Source organism: Oncorhynchus mykiss, unplaced genomic scaffold, assembly GCF_013265735.2.
Source record: "Oncorhynchus mykiss isolate Arlee unplaced genomic scaffold, USDA_OmykA_1.1 un_scaffold_798, whole genome shotgun sequence".
Classification (NCBI taxonomy): domain Eukaryota; kingdom Metazoa; phylum Chordata; class Actinopteri; order Salmoniformes; family Salmonidae; genus Oncorhynchus; species Oncorhynchus mykiss.
In genome coordinates, this window is record NW_023494245.1 from 26,865 (window position 1) to 48,401 (window position 21,537).

The window sequence follows — 21,537 nt, forward strand, 5'->3', positions numbered from 1 at the left end:
GTGGGGCCAGTGGCGCAATGGATAACGTGTTCTGACTACGGATCAGAAGATTCTAGGTTTCGACTCCTGGCTGGCTCAATACTTAATTTAATTTATTGAAATCAAGCCGGGATTGATACTGTATACTTTTCAGTGCTTCTGGCTGTTCTCACTTCAAACTCATTTTAGACTGATTTCATCTGGACATTCCCCAACATCTCAGAGAAAAAAAGATGTAGCTTTTAATCCAACAGGCATAATGTCAACATTTAAAGATTTGTCCTGTGATGTGTATTTTAAGTATGTGTCTTCCCATATGGTCTAGCGGTTAGGATTCCTGGTTTTCACCCAGGTGCCCGGGTTCAACTCCCGGTATGGGAAAGAATATCTTGTCGTTTGGGATGCACTTGTGTAACAACAGATATTGCATTTTAACTGGCAGCAGTTTCACACAACACAACAATATTCCCTCAGCAACAGGAAATGTGACATGTTATGTAGATTCAAATTATACAAGGCATTTTAAAACGTTGAATACACTTCATTGCTGCATTTCTTGCTCTGCAGTAAAATTCATGAGGATCAAATTAAGATTTGCATCTGTAACAGAAATCCCAAGGAACCTTGTCGGTGACAGAAGCTATGACTGTGTACACTTGGCCTAGGTGTGTCCTGACTTCAGCTTGGCTGTGCGGCCAGTGGCGCAATGGATAACGTGTCTGATAACAGGTCAGAAGATTGAATATTTGACTCCTGTTTGGCTCAAAACTAGATTTATTTGACCAAAATCAAGCTGGGAAAAATACTGTATACTTTCATTGTGTCTGGCAGTTCTCGATTCAAACACATTTTAGACTGATTTTATATGGGACTTTTCTCCAACATCGCTGAGAAAAAGATGGAGCTTGTAATTACAACAAGCATCATTTCAACGTTTATGGATTTGTCTGTGATGTTTTTTTTAAAGTAACTGTCTTCCCATATGGTCTGGCTTTTAGGATTCCTGGTTTTCGCCCGGGTTGAACTCCCAGTATGGGAAAGAACATCTTGTCATTTGGGATGCACTTGTGTAAGAACAGATACCACATTTTAACTGGCAGCAGAATCACACAACACAACAATATTCCCTCAGCAACAGCAAATGTGACATGTTTTGTAGATTCATAATTTACAAGACTTTTTAAACATTGAATACACTTGCAAGTTTGCATTTCTTGCTCTTCAGTAAAATTCATGCAACAACAGGAGGATCAAATTAAGATATGCATCTGAAACAGAAAACCAAGGAACCTTGTTGTTGACAGACACAATGACTGTGTACACTGGTCTAGCTGTGACTTGACTTCAGCTTAGACGTGGGGCCAGTGGCGCAATGGATAACGTGTCTGACTACGGATCAGAAGATTCTAGTTTCGACTCCTGGCTGGCTCGATATTTAATTTAATTGATTGAAATCAAGCCGGGATTGACTACTGTAATACTTTTCAGTGCTTCTGGCTGTTCTCACTTCAAGCTCATTTTAGACTGATTTCATCTGGACATTCCCCAACATCTCAGAGAAAAAAAGATGTAGCTTTTAATCCAACAGGCATAATGTCAACATTTAAAGATTTGTCTGTGATGTGTATTTTAAGTATGTGTCTTCCCATATGGTCTAGTGGTTAGGATTCCTGGTTTTCACCCAGGTGGCCCGGGTTCAACTCCCGGTATGGGAAAGAATTTCTTGTCGTTTGGGATGCACTTGTGTAACAGACAGATACTGCATTTTAACTGCAGCAGTTTCACACAACACAACAATATTCCCTCAGCAACAGGAAATGTGACATGTTATGTAGATTCAAATTATACAAGGCATTTTAAACGTTGAATACACTTCATTGCTGCATTTCTTGCTCTGCAGTAAAATTCATGCAACAACAGGAGGATCAAATTAAGATTTGCATCTGTAACAGAAATCCCAAGGAACCTTGTCGGTGACAGAAGCTATGACTGTGTACACTGGCCTAGGTGTGTCCTGACTTCAGCTTGACTGTGCGGCCAGTGGCGCAATGGATAACGTGTCTGATAACAGGTCAGAAGATTGAATATTTGACTCCTGTTTGGCTCAAAACTAGATTTATTTGACCAAAATCAAGCTGGGAAAAATACTGTATACTTTTCATTGTGTCTGGCAGTTCTCGATTCAAACACATTTTAGACTGATTTTATATGGGACTTTTCTCCAACATCGCTGAGAAAAAGATGGAGCTTGTAATTACAACAAGCATCATTTCAACGTTTATGGATTTGTCTGTGATGTTTTTTTAAAGTAACTGTCTTCCCATATGGTCTGGCTTTTAGGATTCCTGGTTTTCGCCCGGGTTGAACTCCCAGTATGGGAAAGAACATCTTGTCATTTGGGATGCACTTGTGTAAGAACAGATACCACATTTTAACTGGCAGCAGAATCACACAACACAACAATATTCCCTCAGCAACAGCAAATGTGACATGTTTTGTAGATTCATAATTTACAAGACTTTTTAAACATTGAATACACTTCAAGTTTGCATTTCTTGCTCTTCAGTAAAATTCATGCAACAACAGGAGGATCAAATTAAGATATGCATCTGAAACAGAAAACCAAGGAACCTTGTTGTTGACAGACACAATGACTGTGTACACTAGTCTAGCTGTGACTTGACTTCAGCTTAGACGTGGGGCCAGTGGCGCAATGGATAACGTGTCTGACTACGGATCAGAAGATTCTAGTTTCGACTCCTGGCTGGCTCGATACTTAATTTAATTGATTGAAATCAAGCCGGGATTGATACTGTAATACTTTTCAGTGCTTCTGGCTGTTCTCACTTCAAACTCATTTTAGACTGATTTCATCTGGACATTCCCCAACATCTCAGAGAAAAAAGATGTAGCTTTTAATCCAACAGGCATAATGTCAACATTTAAAGATTTGTCTGTGATGTGTATTTTAAGTATGTGTCTTCCCATATGGTCTAGTGGTTAGGATTCCTGGTTTTCACCCAGGTGGCCCGGGTTCAACTCCCGGTATGGGAAAGAATATCTTGTCGTTGGGATGCACTTGTGTAACAACAGATACTGCATTTTAACTGGCAGCAGTTTCACACAACACAACAATATTCCCTCAGCAACAGGAAATGTGACATGTTATGTAGATTCAAATTATACAAGGCATTTTAAACGTTGAATACACTTCATGGCTGCATTTCTTGCTCTGCAGTAAAATTCATGCAACAACAGGAGGATCAAATTAAGATTTGCATCTGTAACAGAAATCCCAAGGAACCTTGTCGGTGACAGAAGCTATGACTGTGTACACTGGCCTAGGTGTGTCCTGACTTCAGCTTGACTGTGCGGCCAGTGGCGCAATGGATAACGTGTCTGATAACAGGTCAGAAGATTGAATATTTGACTCCTGTTTGGCTCAAAACTAGATTTATTTGACCAAAATCAAGCTGGGAAAAATACTGTATACTTTTCATTGTGTCTGGCAGTTCTCGATTCAAACACATTTTAGACTGATTTTATATGGGACTTTTCTCCAACATCTCTGAGAAAAAGATGGAGCTTGTAATTACAACTTGCATCATTTCAACGTTTATGGATTTGTCTGTGATGTTTTTTTAAAGTAATTGTCTTCCCATATGGTCTGGCTTTAGGATTCCTGGTTTTCGCCCGGGTTGAACTCCCAGTATGGGAAAGAACATCTTGTCATTTGGGATGCACTTGTGTAAGAACAGATACCACATTTAACTGGCAGCAGAATCACACAACACAACAATATTCCCTCAGCAACAGCAAATGTGACATGTATTTGTAGATTCGTAATCTACAAGACTTTTTAAACATTGAATACACTTCAAGTTTGCATTTCTTGCTCTGCAGTAAAATTCATGCAACAACAGGAGGATCAAATGAAGATATGCATCTGAAACAGAAAACCAAGGAACCTTGTTGTTGACAGACGCAATGACTGTGTACACTGGTCTAGTTGTGACCTGACTTCAGCTTAGACGTGGGGCCAGTGGCGCAATGGATAACGTGTCTGACTACGGATCAGAAGATTCTAGGTTCGACTCCTGGCTGGCTCGATACTTAATTTAATTGATTGAAATCAAGCCGGGATTGACACTGAATACTTTTCAGTGCTTCTGGCTGTTCTCACTTCAACCTCATTTTAGACTGATTTCATCTGGACATTCCCCAACATCTCAGAGGAAAAAAAGATGTAGCTTTTAATCCAACAGGCATAATGTCAACATTTAAAGATTTGTCTGTGATGTGTATTTTAAGTATGTGTCTTCCCATATGGTCTAGTGGTTAGGATTCCTGGTTTTCACCCAGGTGGCCCGGGTTCAACTCCCGGTATGTGAAAGATATTCGTGTCGTTGGGATGCACTTGTGTAACAACAGATACTGCATTTTAACTGGACAGCAGTTTCACACAACACAACAATATTCCCTCAGCAACAGGAAATGTGACATGTTATGTAGATTCAAATTATACAAGGCATTTTAAACGTTGAATACACTTCATTGCTGCATTTCTTGCTCTGCAGTAAAATTCATGCAAAACAGGAGGATCAAATTAAGATTTGCATCTGTAACAGAAATCCCAAGGAACCTTGTCGGTGACAGAAGCTATGACTGTGTACACTGGCCTAGGTGTGTCCTGACTTCAGCTTGGCTGTGCGGCCAGTGGCGCAATGGATAACGTGTCTGATAACAGGTCAGAAGATTGAATATTTGACTCCTGTTTGGCTCAAACTAGATTATTTGACCAAAATCAAGCTGGGAAAAATACTGTATACTTTTCATTGTGTCTGGCAGTTCTCGATTCAAACACATTTTAGACTGATTTTATATGGGACTTTTCTCCAACATCTCTGAGAAAAAGATGGAGCTTGTAATTACAACTTGCATCATTTCAACGTTATGGATTTGTCTGTGATGTTTTTTTAAGTAACTGTCTTCCCATATGGTCTGGCGTTTAGGATTCCTGGTTTTCGCCCGGGTTGAACTCCCAGTATGGGAAAGAACATCTTGTCATTTGGGATGCACTTGTGTAAGAACAGATACCACATTTTAACTGGCAGCAGAATCACACAACACAACAATATTCCCTCAGCAACAGCAAATGTGACATGTATTGTAGATTCGTAATCTACAAGACTTTTTAAACATTGAATACACTTCAAGTTTGCATTTCTTGCTCTGCAGTAAAATTCATGCAACAACAGGAGGATCAAATTAAGATATGCATCTGAAACAGAAAACCAAGGAACCTTGTTGTTGACAGACGCAATGACTGTGTACACTGGTCTAGCTGTGACCTGACTTCAGCTTAGACGTGGGGCCAGTGGCGCAATGGATAACGTGTCTGACTACGGATCAGAAGATTCTAGGTTCGACTCCTGGCTGGCTCAATACTTAATTTAATTGATTGAAAATCAAGCGGGATTGACACTGAATACTTTTCAGTGCTTCTGGCTGTTCTCACTTCAAGCTCATTTTAGACTGATTTCATCTGGACATTCCCCAACATCTCAGAGAAAAAAGATGTAGCTTTTAATCCAACAGGCATAATGTCAACATTTAAAGATTTGTCTGTGATGTGTATTTTAAGTATGTGTCTTCCCATATGGTCTAGCGGTTAGGATTCCTGGTTTTCACCCAGGTGGCCCGGGTTCAACTCCCGGTATGGGAAAGAAAAGCTTGTCGTTTGGGATGCACTTGTGTAACAACAGATACTGCATTTTAACTGGTAGCAGTTTCACACAACACAACAATATTCCCTCAGCAACAGGAAATGTGACATGTTATGTAGATTCAAATTATACAAGGCATTTTAAACGTTGAATACACTTTCATTGCTGCATTTCTTGCTCTGCAGTAAAATTCATGCAACAACAGGAGGATCAAATTAGATTTGCATCTGTAACAGAAATCCCAAGGAACCTTGTCGGTGACAGAAGCTATGACTGTGTACACTGGCCTAGGTGTGTCCTGACTTCAGCTTGGCTGTGCGGCCAGTGGCGCAATGGATAACGTGTCTGATAACAGGTCAGAAGATTGAATATTTGACTCCTGTTTGGCTCAAAACTATATTTATTTGACCAAAATCAAGCTGGGAAAAATACTGTGTACTTTTCATTGTGTCTGGCAGTTCTCGATTCAAACACATTTTAGACTGATTTTATATGGGACTTTTCTCCAACATCTCTGAGAAAAAGATGGAGCTTGTAATACAACAAGCATAATTTCAACGTTTATGGATTTGTCTGTGATGTTTTTTTTAAGTAACTGTCTTCCCATATGGTCTGGCTTTTAGGATTCCTGGTTTTCGCCCGGGTTGAACTCCCAGTATGGGAAAGAACATCTTGTCATTTGGGATGCACTTGTGTAAGAACAGATACCACATTTTAACTGGCAGCAGAATCACACAACACAACAATATTCCCTCAGCAACAGCAAATGTGACATGTTTTGTAGATTCATAATTTACAAGACTTTTTAAACATTGAATACACTTCAAGTTTGCATTTCTTGCTCTTCAGTAAAATTCATGCAACAACAGGAGGATCAAATTAAGATATGCATCTGAAACAGAAAACCAAGGAACCTTGTTGTTGACAGACACAATGACTGTGTACACTAGTCTAGCTGTGACCTGACTTCAGCTTAGACGTGGGGCCAGTGGCGCAATGGATAACGTGTCTGACTACGGATCAGAAGATTCTAGGTTCGACTCCTGGCTGGCTCTATACTTAATTTAATTGATTGAAATCAAGCCGGCATTGATACTGTATACTCTTTCAGTGCTTCTGGCTGTTCTCACTTCAAACTCATTTTAGACTGATTTCATCTGGACATTCCCCAACATCTCAGAGAAAAAAAAGATGTAGCTTTTAATCCAAAAGGCATAATGTCAACATTTAAAGATTTGTCTGTGATGTGTATTTTAGTATTTTAAGTATGTGTCTTCCCATATGTCTAGCGGTTAGGATTCCTGGTTTTCACCCAGGTGGCCTGGGTTCAACTCCCGGTATGGGAAAGAATATCTTGTTGTTTGGGATGCACTTGTGTAACAACAGATACTGCATTTTAACTGGCAGCAGTTTCACACAACACAACAATATTCCCTCAGCAACAGGAAAATGTGACATGTTTATGTAGATTCAAATTATACAAGGCATTTTAAACGTTGAATACACTTCATGGCTGCATTTCTTGCTCTGCAGTAAAATTCATGCAACAACAGGAGGATCAAATTAAGATTTGCATCTGTAACAGAAATCCCAAGGAACCTTGTCGGTGACAGAAGCTATGACTGTGTACACTGGCCTAGGTGTGTCCTGACTTCAGCTTGGCTGTGCGGCCAGTTGGCGCAATGGATAACGTGTCTGATAACAGGTCAGAAGATTGATATTTGACTCCTGTTTGGCTCAAACTAGATTTATTTGACCAAAATCAAGCTGGGAAAAATACTGTATACTTTTCATTGTGTCTGGCAGTTCTCGATTCAAACACATTTTAGACTGATTTTATATGGGACTTTTCTCCAACATCGCTGAGAAAAAGATGGAGCTTGTATTACAACAAGCATCATTTCAACGTTTATGGATTTGTCCCTGTGATGTTTTTTTTAAAGTAACTGTCTTCCCATATGGTCTGGCTTTTAGGATTCCTGTTTTCCGCCCGGGTTGAACTCCCAGTATGGGAAAGAACATCTTGTCATTTGGGATGCACTTGTGTAAGAACAGATACCACATTTTAACTGGCAGCAGAATCACACAACACAACAATATTCCCTCAGCAACAGCAAATGTGACATGTTTTGTAGATTCATAATTTACAAGACTTTTTAAACATTGAATACACTTCAAGTTTGCATTTCTTGCTCTTCAGTAAAATTCATGCAACAACAGGAGGATCAAATTAAGATATGCATCTGAAACAGAAAACCAAGGAACCTTGTTGTTGACAGACACAATGACTGTGTACACTGGTCTAGCTGTGACTTGACTTCAGCTTAGACGTGGGGCCAGTGGCCGCAATGGATAACGTGTCTGACTACGGATCAGAAGATTCTAGGTTCAACTCCTGGCTGGCTCGATACTTAATTTAATTTATTGAAATCAAGCCGGGATTGATACTGTATACTTTTCAGTGCTTCTGGCTGTTCTCACTTCAAACTCATTTTAGACTGATTTCATCTGACATTCCCCAACATCTCAGAGAAAAAAAGATGTAGCTTTTAATCCAAAAGGCATAATGTCAACATTTAAAGATTTGTCTGTGATGTGTATTTTAAGTATGTGTCTTCCCATATGGTCTAGCGGTTAGGATTCCTGGTTTTCACCCAGGTGGCCCGGGTTCAACTCCCGGTATGGGGAAAGAATTATCTTGTGTTGTTGGATGCACTTGTGTAACAACAGATACTGCATTTTAACTGGCAGCAGTTTCACACAACACAACAATATTCCCTCAGCAACAGGAAATGTGACATGTTATGTAGATTCAAATTATACAAGGCATTTTAAACGTTGAATACACTTCATTGCTGCATTTCTTGCTCTGCAGTAAAATTCATGCAACAACAGGAGGATCAAATTAAGATTTGCATCTGTAACAGAAATCCCAAGGAACCTTGTCGGTGACAGAAGCTATGACTGTGTACACTGGCCTAGGTGTGTCCTGACTTCAGCTTGGCTGTGCGGCCATGCGCAATGGATAACGTGTCCTGATAACAGGTCAGAAGATTGAATATTTGACTCCTGTTTGGCTCAAAACTAGATTTATTTGACCAAAATCAAGCTGGGAAAAATACTGTATACTTTTCATTGTGTCTGGCAGTTCTCGATTCAAACACATTTTAGACTGATTTTATATGGGACTTTTCTCCAACATCGCTGAGAAAAAGATGGAGCTTGTAATTACAACAAGCATCATTTCAACGTTTATGGATTTGTCTGTGATGTTTTTTTTAAGTAACTGTCTTCCCATATGGTCTGGCTTTTAGGATTCCTGGTTTTCACCCGGTGGCCGGGTTGAACTCCCAGTATGGGAAAGAACATCTTGTCATTTGGGATGCACTTGTGTAAGAACAGATACCACATTTTAACTGGCAGCAGAATCACACAACACAACAATATTCCCTCAGCAACAGCAAATGTGACATGTTTTGTAGATTCAAATTTACAAGACTTTTTAAACATTGAATACACTTCAAGTTTGCATTTCTTGCTCTGCAGTAAAATTCATGCAGGAGGATCAAATTAAGATATGCATCTGAAACAGAAAACCAAGGAACCTTGTTGTGACAGAAGCAATGACTGTGTACACTGGTCTAGCTGTGTCCTGACTTCAGCTTGGCGTGGGGCCAGTGGCGCAATGGATAACGTGTCTGATACAGATCAGAAGATTCTAGTTTGACTCCTGTTTGGCTCAAACTAATTTATTTGACCAAAATCAAGCCGGGAAAATACTGTATACTTTTCATTGTGTCTGGCTGTTCTCATTCAAACTCATTTTAGACTGATTTTATCTGGACTTTTCCCAACATCTCAGAGAAAAAAGATGGAGCTTGTAATCCAACAAGCATAATTTCAACGTTTATGGATTTGTCTGTGATGTTTTTTTTAAGTAACTGTCTTCCCATATGGTCTGGCTTTAGGATTCCTGGTTTTTGCCCGGGTTGAACTCCCAGTATGGGAAAGAATATCTTGTCATTTGGGATGCACTTGTGTAACAACAGATACCACATTTTAACTGGCAGCAGTTTCACACACACACAACAATATTCCCTCAGCAACAGGAAATGTGACATGTTTTGTAGATTCAAATTTACAAGACTTTTAAACGTTGAATACACTTCAAGTTGCATTTCTTGCTCTGCAGTAAAATTCATGCAACAACAGGAGGATCAAATTAAGATTTGCATCTGAAACAGAAAACCAAGGAACCTTGTTGTTGACAGAAGCAATGACTGTGTACACTGGTCTAGCTGTGTCCTGACTTCAGCTTGGCTGTGGGGCCAGTGGCGCAATGGATAACGTGTCTGATACGGATCAGAAGATTCTAGGTTCGACTCCTGTTGGCTCAAAACTTAATTTAATTGATTGAAATCAAGCCGGGATTGAATACTGTATACTTTTCATGCTTCTGGCTGTTCTCACTTCAAACACATTTTAGACTGATTTTATATGGACTTTCCCCACATCTCAGAGAAAAAAGATGGAGCTTGTAATCCAACAGGCATAATTTCAACATTTAAAGATTTGTCTGTGATGTTTTTTTAAGTATGTGTCTTCCCATATGGTCTGGCTTTAGGATTCCTGGTTTTCACCCAGGTGGCCCGTTTCAACTCCCGTATGGGAAAGAACATCTTGTCATTTGGGATGCACTTGTGTACAACAGATACTGCATTTTAACTGGCAGCAGAATCACACAACACAACAATATTCCCTCAGCAACAGCAAATGTGACATGTTTTGTAGATTCAAATTTACAAGCTTTTAAACATTGAATACACTTCAAGTTTGCATTTCTTGCTCTTCAGTAAAATTCATGCAACAACAGGAGGATCAAATTAAGATATGCATCTGAAACAGAAAACCAAGGAACCTTGTTGTTGACAGACACAATGACTGTGTACACTGGTCTAGCTGTGACCTGACTTCAGCTTAGACGTGGGGCCAGTGGCGCAATGGATAACGTGTCTGACTACGGATCAGAAGATTCTAGGTTCGACTCCTGGCTGGCTCGATACTTAATTTAATTGATTGAAATCAAGCCGGGATTGATACTGTATACTTTTCAGTGCTTCTGGCTGTTCTCACTTCAACTTCAAACTCTTCCCAACATCTCAGAGAAAAAAAGATGTAGCTTTTAATCCAACAGGCATAATGTCAACATTTAAAGATTTGTCTGTGATGTGTATTTTAAGTATGTGTCTTCCCATATGGTCTAGCGGTTAGGATTCCTGGTTTTCACCCAGGTGGCCCGGGTTCAACTCCCGGTATGGGAAAGAATATCTTGTTGTTTGGGATGCACTTGTGTAACAACAGATACTGCATTTTAACTGGCAGCAGTTTCACACAACACAACAATATTCCCTCAGCAACAGGAAATGTGACATGTTATGTAGATTCAAATTATACAAGGCATTTTAAACGTTGAATACACTTCATGGCTGCATTTCTTGCTCTGCAGTAAAATTCATGCAACAACAGGAGGATCAAATTAAGATTTGCATCTGTAACAGAAATCCCAAGGAACCTTGTCGGTGACAGAAGCTATGACTGTGTACACTGGCCTAGGTGTGTCCTGACTTCAGCTTGGCTGTGCGGCCAGTGGCGCAATGGATAACGTGTCTGATAACAGGTCAGAAGATTGAATATTTGACTCCTGTTTGGCTCAAAACTAGATTTATTTGACCAAAATCAAGCTGGGAAAAATACTGTATACTTTTCATTGTGTCTGGCAGTTCTCGATTCAAACACATTTTAGACTGATTTTATATGGGACTTTTCTCCAACATCTCTGAGAAAAAGATGGAGCTTGTAATTACAACAAGCATCATTTCAACGTTTATGGATTTGTCTGTGATGTTTTTTTTAAGTAACTGTCTTCCCATATGGTCTGGCTTTTAGGATTCCTGGTTTTCGCCCGGGTTGAACTCCCAGTATGGGAAAGAACATCTTGTCATTTGGGATGCACTTGTGTAAGAACAGATACCACATTTTAACTGGCAGCAGAATCACACAACACAACAATATTCCCTCAGCAACAGCAAATGTGACATGTTTTGTAGATTCATAATTTACAAGACTTTTTAAACATTGAATACACTTCAAGTTTGCATTTCTTGCTCTTCAGTAAAATTCATGCAACAACAGGAGGATCAAATTAAGATATGCATCTGAAACAGAAAACCAAGGAACCTTGTTGTTGACAGACGCAATGACTGTGTACACTGGTCTAGCTGTGACCTGACTTCAGCTTAGACGTGGGGCCAGTGGCGCAATGGATAACGTGTCTGACTACGGATCAGAAGATTCTAGGTTCGACTCCTGGCTGGCTCGATACTTAATTTAATTGATTGAAATCAAGCCGGGATTGATACTGTATACTTTTCAGTGCTTCTGGCTGTTCTCACTTCAAACTCATTTTAGACTGATTTCATCTGGACATTCCCCAACATCTCAGAGAAAAAAAGATGTAGCTTTTAATCCAACAGGCATAATGTCAACATTTAAAGATTTGTCTGTGATGTGTATTTTAAGTATGTGTCTTCCCATATGGTCTAGCGTTAGGATTCCTGGTTTTCACCCAGGTGGCCCGGGTTCAACTCCCGGTATGGGAAAGAATATCTTGTCGTTTGGGATGCACTTGTGTAACAACAGATACTGCATTTTAACTGGCAGCAGTTTCACACAACACAACAATATTCCCTCAGCAACAGGAAATGTGACATGTTATGTAGATTCAAATTATACAAGGCATTTTAAACGTTGAATACACTTCATTGCTGCATTTCTTGCTCTGCAGTAAAATTCATGCAACAACAGGAGGATCAAATTAAGATTTGCATCTGTAACAGAAATCCCAAGGAACCTTGTCGGTGACAGAAGCTATGACTGTGTACACTGGCCTAGGTGTGTCCTGACTTCAGCTTGGCTGTGCGGCCAGTGGCGCAATGGATAACGTGTCTGATAACAGGTCAGAAGATTGAATATTTGACTCCTGTTTGGCTCAAAACTAGATTTATTTGACCAAAATCAAGCTGGGAAAAATACTGTATACTTTTCATTGTGTCTGGCAGTTCTCGATTCAAACACATTTTAGACTGATTTTATATGGGACTTTTCTCCAACATCTCTGAGAAAAAGATGGAGCTTGTAATTACAACAAGCATCATTTCAACGTTTATGGATTTGTCTGTGATGTTTTTTTTAAGTAACTGTCTTCCCATATGGTCTGGCTTTAGGATTCCTGGTTTTCGCCCGGGTTGAACTCCCAGTATGGGAAAGAACATCTTGTCATTTGGGATGCACTTGTGTAAGAACAGATACCACATTTTAACTGGCAGCAGAATCACACAACACAACAATATTCCCTCAGCAACAGCAAATGTGACATGTTTTGTAGATTCATAATTTACAAGACTTTTTAAACATTGAATACACTTCAAGTTTGCATTTCTTGCTCTTCAGTAAAATTCATGCAACAACAGGAGGATCAAATTAAGATATGCATCTGAAACAGAAAACCAAGGAACCTTGTTGTTGACAGACACAATGACTGTGTACACTGGTCTAGCTGTGACCTGACTTCAGCTTAGACGTGGGGCCAGTGGCGCAATGGATAACGTGTCTGACTACGGATCAGAAGATTCTAGGTTCGACTCCTGGCTGGCTCGATACTTAATTTAATTGATTGAAATCAAGCCGGGATTGATACTGTATACTTTTCAGTGCTTCTGGCTGTTCTCACTTCAAACTCATTTTAGACTGATTTCATCTGGACATTCCCCAACATCTCAGAGAAAAAAAGATGTAGCTTTTAATCCAACAGGCATAATGTCAACATTTAAAGATTTGTCTGTGATGTGTATTTTAAGTATGTGTCTTCCCATATGGTCTAGCGGTTAGGATTCCTGGTTTTCACCCAGGTGGCCCGGGTTCAACTCCCGGTATGGGAAAGAATATCTTGTCGTTTGGGATGCACTTGTGTAACAACAGATACTGCATTTTAACTGGCAGCAGTTTCACACAACACAACAATATTCCCTCAGCAACAGGAAATGTGACATGTTATGTAGATTCAAATTATACAAGGCATTTTAAACGTTGAATACACTTCATTGCTGCATTTCTTGCTCTGCAGTAAAATTCATGCAACAACAGGAGGATCAAATTAAGATTTGCATCTGTAACAGAAATCCCAAGGAACCTTGTCGGTGACAGAAGCTATGACTGTGTACACTGGCCTAGGTGTGTCCTGACTTCAGCTTGGCTGTGCGGCCAGTGGCGCAATGGATAACGTGTCTGATAACAGGTCAGAAGATTGAATATTTGACTCCTGTTTGGCTCAAAACTAGATTTATTTGACCAAAATCAAGCTGGGAAAAATACTGTATACTTTTCATTGTGTCTGGCAGTTCTCGATTCAAACACATTTTAGACTGATTTTATATGGGACTTTTCTCCAACATCTCTGAGAAAAAGATGGAGCTTGTAATTACAACAAGCATCATTTCAACGTTTATGGATTTGTCTGTGATGTTTTTTTTAAGTAACTGTCTTCCCATATGGTCTGGCTTTTAGGATTCCTGGTTTTCGCCCGGGTTGAACTCCCAGTATGGGAAAGAACATCTTGTCATTTGGGATGCACTTGTGTAAGAACAGATACCACATTTTAACTGGCAGCAGAATCACACAACACAACAATATTCCCTCAGCAACAGCAAATGTGACATGTTTTGTAGATTCATAATTTACAAGACTTTTTAAACATTGAATACACTTCAAGTTTGCATTTCTTGCTCTTCAGTAAAATTCATGCAACAACAGGAGGATCAAATTAAGATATGCATCTGAAACAGAAAACCAAGGAACCTTGTTGTTGACAGACACAATGACTGTGTACACTGGTCTAGCTGTGACCTGACTTCAGCTTAGACGTGGGGCCAGTGGCGCAATGGATAACGTGTCTGACTACGGATCAGAAGATTCTAGGTTCGACTCCTGGCTGGCTCGATATTTAATTGATTGAAATCAAGCCGGGATTGATACTGTATACTTTTCAGTGCTTCTGGCTGTTCTCACTTCAAACTCATTTTAGACTGATTTCATCTGGACATTCCCCAACATCTCAGAGAAAAAAGATGTAGCTTTTAATCCAACAGGCATAATGTCAACATTTAAAGATTTGTCTGTGATGTGTATTTTAAGTATGTGTCTTCCCATATGGTCTAGCGGTTAGGATTCCTGGTTTTCACCCAGGTGGCCCGGGTTCAACTCCCGGTATGGGAGAAATATCTTGTCGTTTGGGATGCACTTGTGTAACAACAGATACTGCATTTTAACTGGCAGCAGTTTCACACAACACAACAATATTCCCTCAGCAACAGGAAATGTGACATGTTATGTAGATTCAAATTATACAAGGCATTTTAAACGTTGAATACACTTCATTGCTGCATTTCTTGCTCTGCAGTAAAATTCATGCAACAACAGGAGGATCAAATTAAGATTTGCATCTGTAACAGAAATCCCAAGGAACCTTGTCGGTGACAGAAGCTATGACTGTGTACACTGGCCTAGGTGTGTCCTGACTTCAGCTTGGCTGTGCGGCCAGTGGCGCAATGGATAACGTGTCTGATAACAGGTCAGAAGATTGAATATTTGACTCCTGTTTGGCTCAAAACTAGATTTATTTGACCAAAATCAAGCTGGGAAAAATACTGTATACTTTTCATTGTGTCTGGCAGTTCTCGATTCAAACACATTTTAGACTGATTTTATATGGGACTTTTCTCCAACATCGCTGAGAAAAAGATGGAGCTTGTAATTACAACAAGCATCATTTCAACGTTTATGGATTTGTCTGTGATGTTTTTTTTAAGTAACTGTCTTCCCATATGGTCTGGCTTTTAGGATTCCTGGTTTTCGCCCGGGTTGAACTCCCAGTATGGGAAAGAACATCTTGTCATTTGGGATGCACTTGTGTAAGAACAGATACCACATTTTAACTGGCAGCAGAATCACACAACACAACAATATTCCCTCAGCAACAGCAAATGTGACATGTTTTGTAGATTCATAATTTACAAGACTTTTTAAACATTGAATACACTTCAAGTTTGCATTTCTTGCTCTTCAGTAAAATTCATGCAACAACAGGAGGATCAAATTAAGATATGCATCTGAAACAGAAAACCAAGGAACCTTGTTGTTGACAGACACAATGACTGTGTACACTGGTCTAGCTGTGACCTGACTTCAGCTTAGACGTGGGGCCAGTGGCGCAATGGATAACGTGTCTGACTACGGATCAGAAGATTCTAGGTTCGACTCCTGGCTGGCTCGATACTTAATTTAATTGATTGAAATCAAGCCGGGATTGATACTGTATACTTTTCAGTGCTTCTGGCTGTTCTCACTTCAAACTCATTTTAGACTGATTTCATCTGGACATTCCCCAACATCTCAGAGAAAAAAAGATGTAGCTTTTAATCCAACAGGCATAATGTCAACATTTAAAGATTTGTCTGTGATGTGTATTTTAAGTATGTGTCTTCCCATATGGTCTAGCGGTTAGGATTCCTGGTTTTCACCCAGGTGGCCCGGGTTCAACTCCGGTATGGGAAAGAATATCTTGTCGTTTGGGATGCACTTGTGTAACAACAGATACTGCATTTTAACTGGCAGCAGTTTCACACAACACAACAATATTCCCTCAGCAACAGGAAATGTGACATGTTATGTAGATTCAAATTATACAAGGCATTTTAAACGTTGAATACACTTCATTGCTGCATTTCTTGCTCTGCAGTAAAATTCATGCAACAACAGGAGGATCAAATTAAGATTTGCATCTGTAACAGAAATCCCAAGGAACCTTGTCGGTGACAGAAGCTATGACTGTGTACACTGGCCTAGGTGTGTCCTGACTTCAGCTTGGCTGTGCGGCCAGTGGCGCAATGGATAACGTGTCTGATAACAGGTCAGAAGATTGAATATTTGACTCCTGTTTGGCTCAAAACTAGATTTATTTGACCAAAATCAAGCTGGGAAAAATACTGTATACTTTTCATTGTGTCTGGCAGTTCTCGATTCAAACACATTTTAGACTGATTTTATATGGGACTTTTCTCCAACATCGCTGAGAAAAAGATGGAGCTTGTAATTACAACAAGCATCATTTCAACGTTTATGGATTTGTCTGTGATGTTTTTTTAAAGTAACTGTCTTCCCATATGGTCTGGCTTTTAGGATTCCTGGTTTTCGCCCGGGTTGAACTCCCAGTATGGGAAAGAACATCTTGTCATTTGGGATGCACTTGTGTAAGAACAGATACCACATTTTAACTGGCAGCAGAATCACACAACACAACAATATTCCCTCAGCAACAGCAAATGTGACATGTTTTGTAGATTCATAATTTACAAGACTTTTTAAACATTGAATACACTTCAAGTTTGCATTTCTTGCTCTTCAGTAAAATTCATGCAACAACAGGAGGATCAAATTAAGATATGCATCTGAAACAGAAAACCAAGGAACCTTGTTGTTGACAGACACAATGACTGTGTACACTGGTCTAGCTGTGACCTGACTTCAGCTTAGACGTGGGGCCAGTGGCGCAATGGATAACGTGTCTGACTACGGATCAGAAGATTCTAGGTTCGACTCCTGGCTGGCTCGATACTTAATTTAATTGATTGAAATCAAGCCGGGATTGATACTGTATACTTTTCAGTGCTTCTGGCTGTTCTCACTTCAAACTCATTTTAGACTGATTTCATCTGGACATTCCCCAACATCTCAGAGAAAAAAAGATGTAGCTTTTAATCCAACAGGCATAATGTCAACATTTAAAGATTTGTCTGTGATGTGTATTTTAAGTATGTGTCTTCCCATATGGTCTAGCGGTTAGGATTCCTGGTTTTCACCCAGGTGGCCCGGTTTCAACTCCCGTATGGGAAAGAATATCTTGTCGTTTGGGATGCACTTGTGTAACAACAGATACTGCATTTTAACTGGCAGCAGTTTCACACAACACAACAATATTCCCTCAGCAACAGGAAATGTGACATGTTATGTAGATTCAATTATACAAGGCATTTTAAACGTTGAATACACTTCATTGCTGCATTTCTTGCTCTGCAGTAAAATTCATGCAACAACAGGAGGATCAAATTAAGATTTGCATCTGTAACAGAAATCCAAGGAACCTTGTCGTTGACAGAAGCTATGACTGTGTACACTGGCCTAGGTGTGTCCTGACTTCAGCTTGGCGTGGGCCAGTGGCGCAATGGATAACGTGTCTGATAACGGTCAGAAGATTCTATTTGACTCCTGTTTGGCTCAATACTAATTTAATTGATTGAAAATCAAGCTGGGAAAAATACTGTATACTTTTCAGTTGTCTGGCAGTTCTCGATTCAAACACATTTTAGACTGATTTTATATGGACTTTCCCAACATCTCTGAGAAAAAAGATGGAGCTTGTAATCCAACAGGCATCATTTCAACGTTTATGGATTTGTCTGTGATGTTTTTTTAAGTATGTGTCTTCCCATATGGTCTGGCGTTTAGGATTCCTGGTTTTCACGCCCGGGTTCAACTCCCGGTATGGGAAAGAATCTTGTCATTTGGGATGCACTTGTGTAAGAACAGATACTGCATTTTAACTGGCAGCAGTTCACACAACACAACAATATTCCCTCAGCAACAGCAAATGTGACATGTTTTGTAGATTCAAATTATACAAGACTTTTTAAACATTGAATACACTTCAAGTTTGCATTTCTTGCTCTGCAGTAAAATTCATGCAACAACAGGAGGATCAAATTAAGATTGCATCTGAAACAGAAAACCAAGGAACCTTGTTGTTGACAGAAGCTATGACTGTGTACACTGGTCTAGGTGTGTCCTGACTTCAGCTTAGACGTGGGGCCAGTGGCGCAATGGATAACGTGTCTGATACGGTCAGAAGATTGAATAAGTCAGTCTAAAGTGGCTGAACTACTTTAATGACCAAAATCTCTAAAAAAAATACTTATTTATTGTACAGTCACTGTCACTGTCTCAACTCTTCAAACAGCAGCTATGGACAAGTATGCAATTTTAAAATAAAATAACAAATAAATAATTATTAAGTTACTGTCATGTATTAAAAAAACTGAAAACTACTAATCAAAATAACAAATTATACTTTTCAGCAGGGGTCTCAAACAGGGGTCCCTGGTGTATTTGCAGGGGCTATCAAATAAAAAAAAGTGTAATGAACGTATTCGGCGCCTCAAGGATTCATAACTTACAATAAATGTGAGATGGCGTAGGGGTCCCTGAGGACAACTCTAAACCTTTTGCCCGCATTGCCTAAAAATATGCAGGGGTTCCAGTACCCAAAAAAGGTTGAGAACCACTGCTATACCACTACTGAACAATAAACAAACATATGTTTGTGGTTTCAATGGATCCAACAAATTGTAGCAGATATTTTTCCCTCGGACTGTCCAGCCTGTCTTTATGTACATTAAGACAAACTACGACCGTTCAGTCTCTCTTGGCCCATGCTAGCCAAGTCTTTAACCTGCGGAGTGCACTGAAACTCCTCTCACCTCACATGAAGACACATGTTTGGGTGCCAAACAAAATTCTGATTAGCACCTCAACTTGGTCAACCAACCCTGCACTCCACTTGAAAGCCTCCTGGGACCTCTGCTGCTACGGGTATTGTTGCAAAAGAGCGGCAACTGCACTGAAAGAGAATCTATGTTCAGCTCAGGGTACTGTTCTAGAGACTCATCCCACCCCGTTTGAGAAGCCTCTTTCAACTTTTGCAGGACATTTAGACTGTCCTGGTCAAAACGGTCGCCAAACTGAACTCCACACCATCCAACACTTTAAAATAATTCTGCCCTAGGGATCCACTGCTTTGCCAGCAATCATCTTGAGTGTGATTTAGCTGGTTTGGGAGTTGATTGATGTGCTGTGAATTTTCAATGGCTTTTCTCCAGTTCCTAAAACCTGCACTTGTAGCAGTGTGATGTTTTGTTTCCCTAGATTATGCACCAAGTTGCACACAAGGACCAATTCAAATAGACCAGGTCAAGTTATAATTTGATAATATAATTCTGTCTGTTTTTTTATTTTAATTTTTTTCAGCTGCATAGCTAATGTTATTTTTTTGGTGTACAAACACTTTTCATATCTATATTGTATCCACATGATTGTAAAAGTTTTGTATATTTTGGTTTGGTCCATCGCGGGTTATCTGTATTCCGTACCCCCTCTTTTGCTGACCTTCGGCTAGCAAGGTATGTTTTGTCCTTGGCTCCGCAATTGTTCAATTAAAACCGTGGTAATGTTACACAATGTGCTGTTATGCAACCATAAGTTTTGTTACAATGTGGACAATATAAAGATTTATTTTAACGAGATTCACCGAGCTTGCTACTGTTAAAGGAATATAAAATCCTATATGTGTTCATTAACCAATTCATTTAAATCACTCTGTCTGTTTCTAAGAATTTGTAAGATCCTTATTTGAATAAATAGACAGAGACAAGTCTACCAAATTACCAATAGCATTTATTCTCGAGAGCCCTGCTCAAAATAACCGTGTACATCAGTTTATAAATCGCATGTGATGTCATAATCGTTTTAAATGTCCTCCTCCTCTCCGACAAGGACAAAGCATATTCGAAAGTCCATTCCAACCCACTAACACACACACTATACCTGGATTTTCTCCGAAGTCTCACCACAGTTTATTACCACTTAGCTGACAGTTCCAGTTTCCCCCCGATATGGAAAACCTGGAGGGGCTTTCGCTGTCTAATTTTATATCCACAAAGTTATAGCTGGTCAGTTCAAACATATGTTAAGGAATTCTCTTTGCTTACTTTAGGCACACACATGCATTCCTCTCTCCCCCCTCCAACCTAGTTGAAGCTGTGTTTATTATTTTGAATTACTCCTTGTTCATGCTACATAACCCTCTTCAATGGTTAAGTTTCTGGTAGAATTATGTTAATCATTTATCTTAAACCTTGATAAAAATATCTTAACAATCCACCCTTAATGACTAAATAATTCATACTGACATATCAAACACTATATGAAAACATTCATTTTTATACAAGATATAGCAAAACAACACATGTATTTACATTCAATTCCTCATCAATGACTGTTCTACGCCTATATCCAATTATAACTCTTCCGGTTTAGGATCTTCATCATAATCTTCATGAAATGAACAGCCTTTAATAAAACATTGAAAACAGTCTCATCCAACATTGCTCCTCATAATTAAAGACACAGAGCCTTCTCCTAGGCCTGGAAGTCTGATTCTTCATCGGAATCGGTCCGTATCTCACCATATTCCGTCATCGATTTCCATCGAGTCCTAGAAATGAGAACCTCTCTCACAACATCCGCACAAAACTAACATAGTCACACAGGTGAAGGCTGTGCAAAACACAGTGATCATGAGATTTTTTTCATTTCCCAGACACACTATCTGCCCTGGGGCGGCAGGGTAGCATAGTAACCAGAAGGTTGCAAGTTCAAATCCCCGAGCTGACAAGGTACAAATCTGTCGTTCTGCCCCTGAACAGGCAGTTAACCCACTGTTGTTCCAGGCCGTCATTGAAAATAAGAATGTTTTCTTAACTGACATGCCCTAGTTAATAAAGGATAAAAAAATTTTAAAATTAAACCAATTTGTTAGAGCATTATCTACTCCAGAGTTCTCTGCCAGGGCCTTGGTCACTGATCCGTCTGGAGCTGTGTTATCGGG

The 21,537-nt window shown here is 39.6% G+C and overlaps 20 non-coding genes across 20 annotated transcripts; all 20 read left to right on the forward strand.

Moving 5' to 3' along the window:
- Positions 1-289: 289 nt before the first annotated feature.
- On the forward strand, positions 290-360 carry trnae-uuc. The gene has a single exon. It is a non-coding gene; the product is annotated as a tRNA-Glu (tRNA).
- Positions 361-1,622: 1,262 nt separating this feature from the next.
- Positions 1,623-1,694, forward strand: trnae-uuc. The gene has a single exon. It is a non-coding gene; the product is annotated as a tRNA-Glu (tRNA).
- A 1,267-nt stretch (positions 1,695-2,961) lies between these two features.
- Positions 2,962-3,033, forward strand: trnae-uuc. Its single transcript has one exon. It is a non-coding gene; the product is annotated as a tRNA-Glu (tRNA).
- Positions 3,034-4,015: 982 nt separating this feature from the next.
- Positions 4,016-4,088, forward strand: trnar-acg. Its single transcript has one exon. It is a non-coding gene; the product is annotated as a tRNA-Arg (tRNA).
- Positions 4,089-4,299: 211 nt separating this feature from the next.
- Positions 4,300-4,371, forward strand: trnae-uuc. Its single transcript has one exon. It is a non-coding gene; the product is annotated as a tRNA-Glu (tRNA).
- A 979-nt stretch (positions 4,372-5,350) lies between these two features.
- On the forward strand, positions 5,351-5,423 carry trnar-acg. The gene has a single exon. It is a non-coding gene; the product is annotated as a tRNA-Arg (tRNA).
- A 209-nt stretch (positions 5,424-5,632) lies between these two features.
- On the forward strand, positions 5,633-5,704 carry trnae-uuc. Its single transcript has one exon. It is a non-coding gene; the product is annotated as a tRNA-Glu (tRNA).
- A 983-nt stretch (positions 5,705-6,687) lies between these two features.
- trnar-acg lies at positions 6,688-6,760 on the forward strand. Its single transcript has one exon. It is a non-coding gene; the product is annotated as a tRNA-Arg (tRNA).
- Positions 6,761-8,321: 1,561 nt separating this feature from the next.
- Positions 8,322-8,394, forward strand: trnae-uuc. Its single transcript has one exon. It is a non-coding gene; the product is annotated as a tRNA-Glu (tRNA).
- A 2,297-nt stretch (positions 8,395-10,691) lies between these two features.
- trnar-acg lies at positions 10,692-10,764 on the forward strand. The gene has a single exon. It is a non-coding gene; the product is annotated as a tRNA-Arg (tRNA).
- Positions 10,765-10,954: 190 nt separating this feature from the next.
- On the forward strand, positions 10,955-11,026 carry trnae-uuc. The gene has a single exon. It is a non-coding gene; the product is annotated as a tRNA-Glu (tRNA).
- A 984-nt stretch (positions 11,027-12,010) lies between these two features.
- On the forward strand, positions 12,011-12,083 carry trnar-acg. The gene has a single exon. It is a non-coding gene; the product is annotated as a tRNA-Arg (tRNA).
- Positions 12,084-12,293: 210 nt separating this feature from the next.
- Positions 12,294-12,364, forward strand: trnae-uuc. Its single transcript has one exon. It is a non-coding gene; the product is annotated as a tRNA-Glu (tRNA).
- Positions 12,365-13,347: 983 nt separating this feature from the next.
- On the forward strand, positions 13,348-13,420 carry trnar-acg. Its single transcript has one exon. It is a non-coding gene; the product is annotated as a tRNA-Arg (tRNA).
- Positions 13,421-13,630: 210 nt separating this feature from the next.
- On the forward strand, positions 13,631-13,702 carry trnae-uuc. Its single transcript has one exon. It is a non-coding gene; the product is annotated as a tRNA-Glu (tRNA).
- Positions 13,703-14,686: 984 nt separating this feature from the next.
- trnar-acg lies at positions 14,687-14,759 on the forward strand. Its single transcript has one exon. It is a non-coding gene; the product is annotated as a tRNA-Arg (tRNA).
- A 204-nt stretch (positions 14,760-14,963) lies between these two features.
- trnae-uuc lies at positions 14,964-15,035 on the forward strand. The gene has a single exon. It is a non-coding gene; the product is annotated as a tRNA-Glu (tRNA).
- A 983-nt stretch (positions 15,036-16,018) lies between these two features.
- Positions 16,019-16,091, forward strand: trnar-acg. The gene has a single exon. It is a non-coding gene; the product is annotated as a tRNA-Arg (tRNA).
- A 210-nt stretch (positions 16,092-16,301) lies between these two features.
- trnae-uuc lies at positions 16,302-16,372 on the forward strand. The gene has a single exon. It is a non-coding gene; the product is annotated as a tRNA-Glu (tRNA).
- A 984-nt stretch (positions 16,373-17,356) lies between these two features.
- Positions 17,357-17,429, forward strand: trnar-acg. Its single transcript has one exon. It is a non-coding gene; the product is annotated as a tRNA-Arg (tRNA).
- Positions 17,430-21,537: the final 4,108 nt, after the last annotated feature.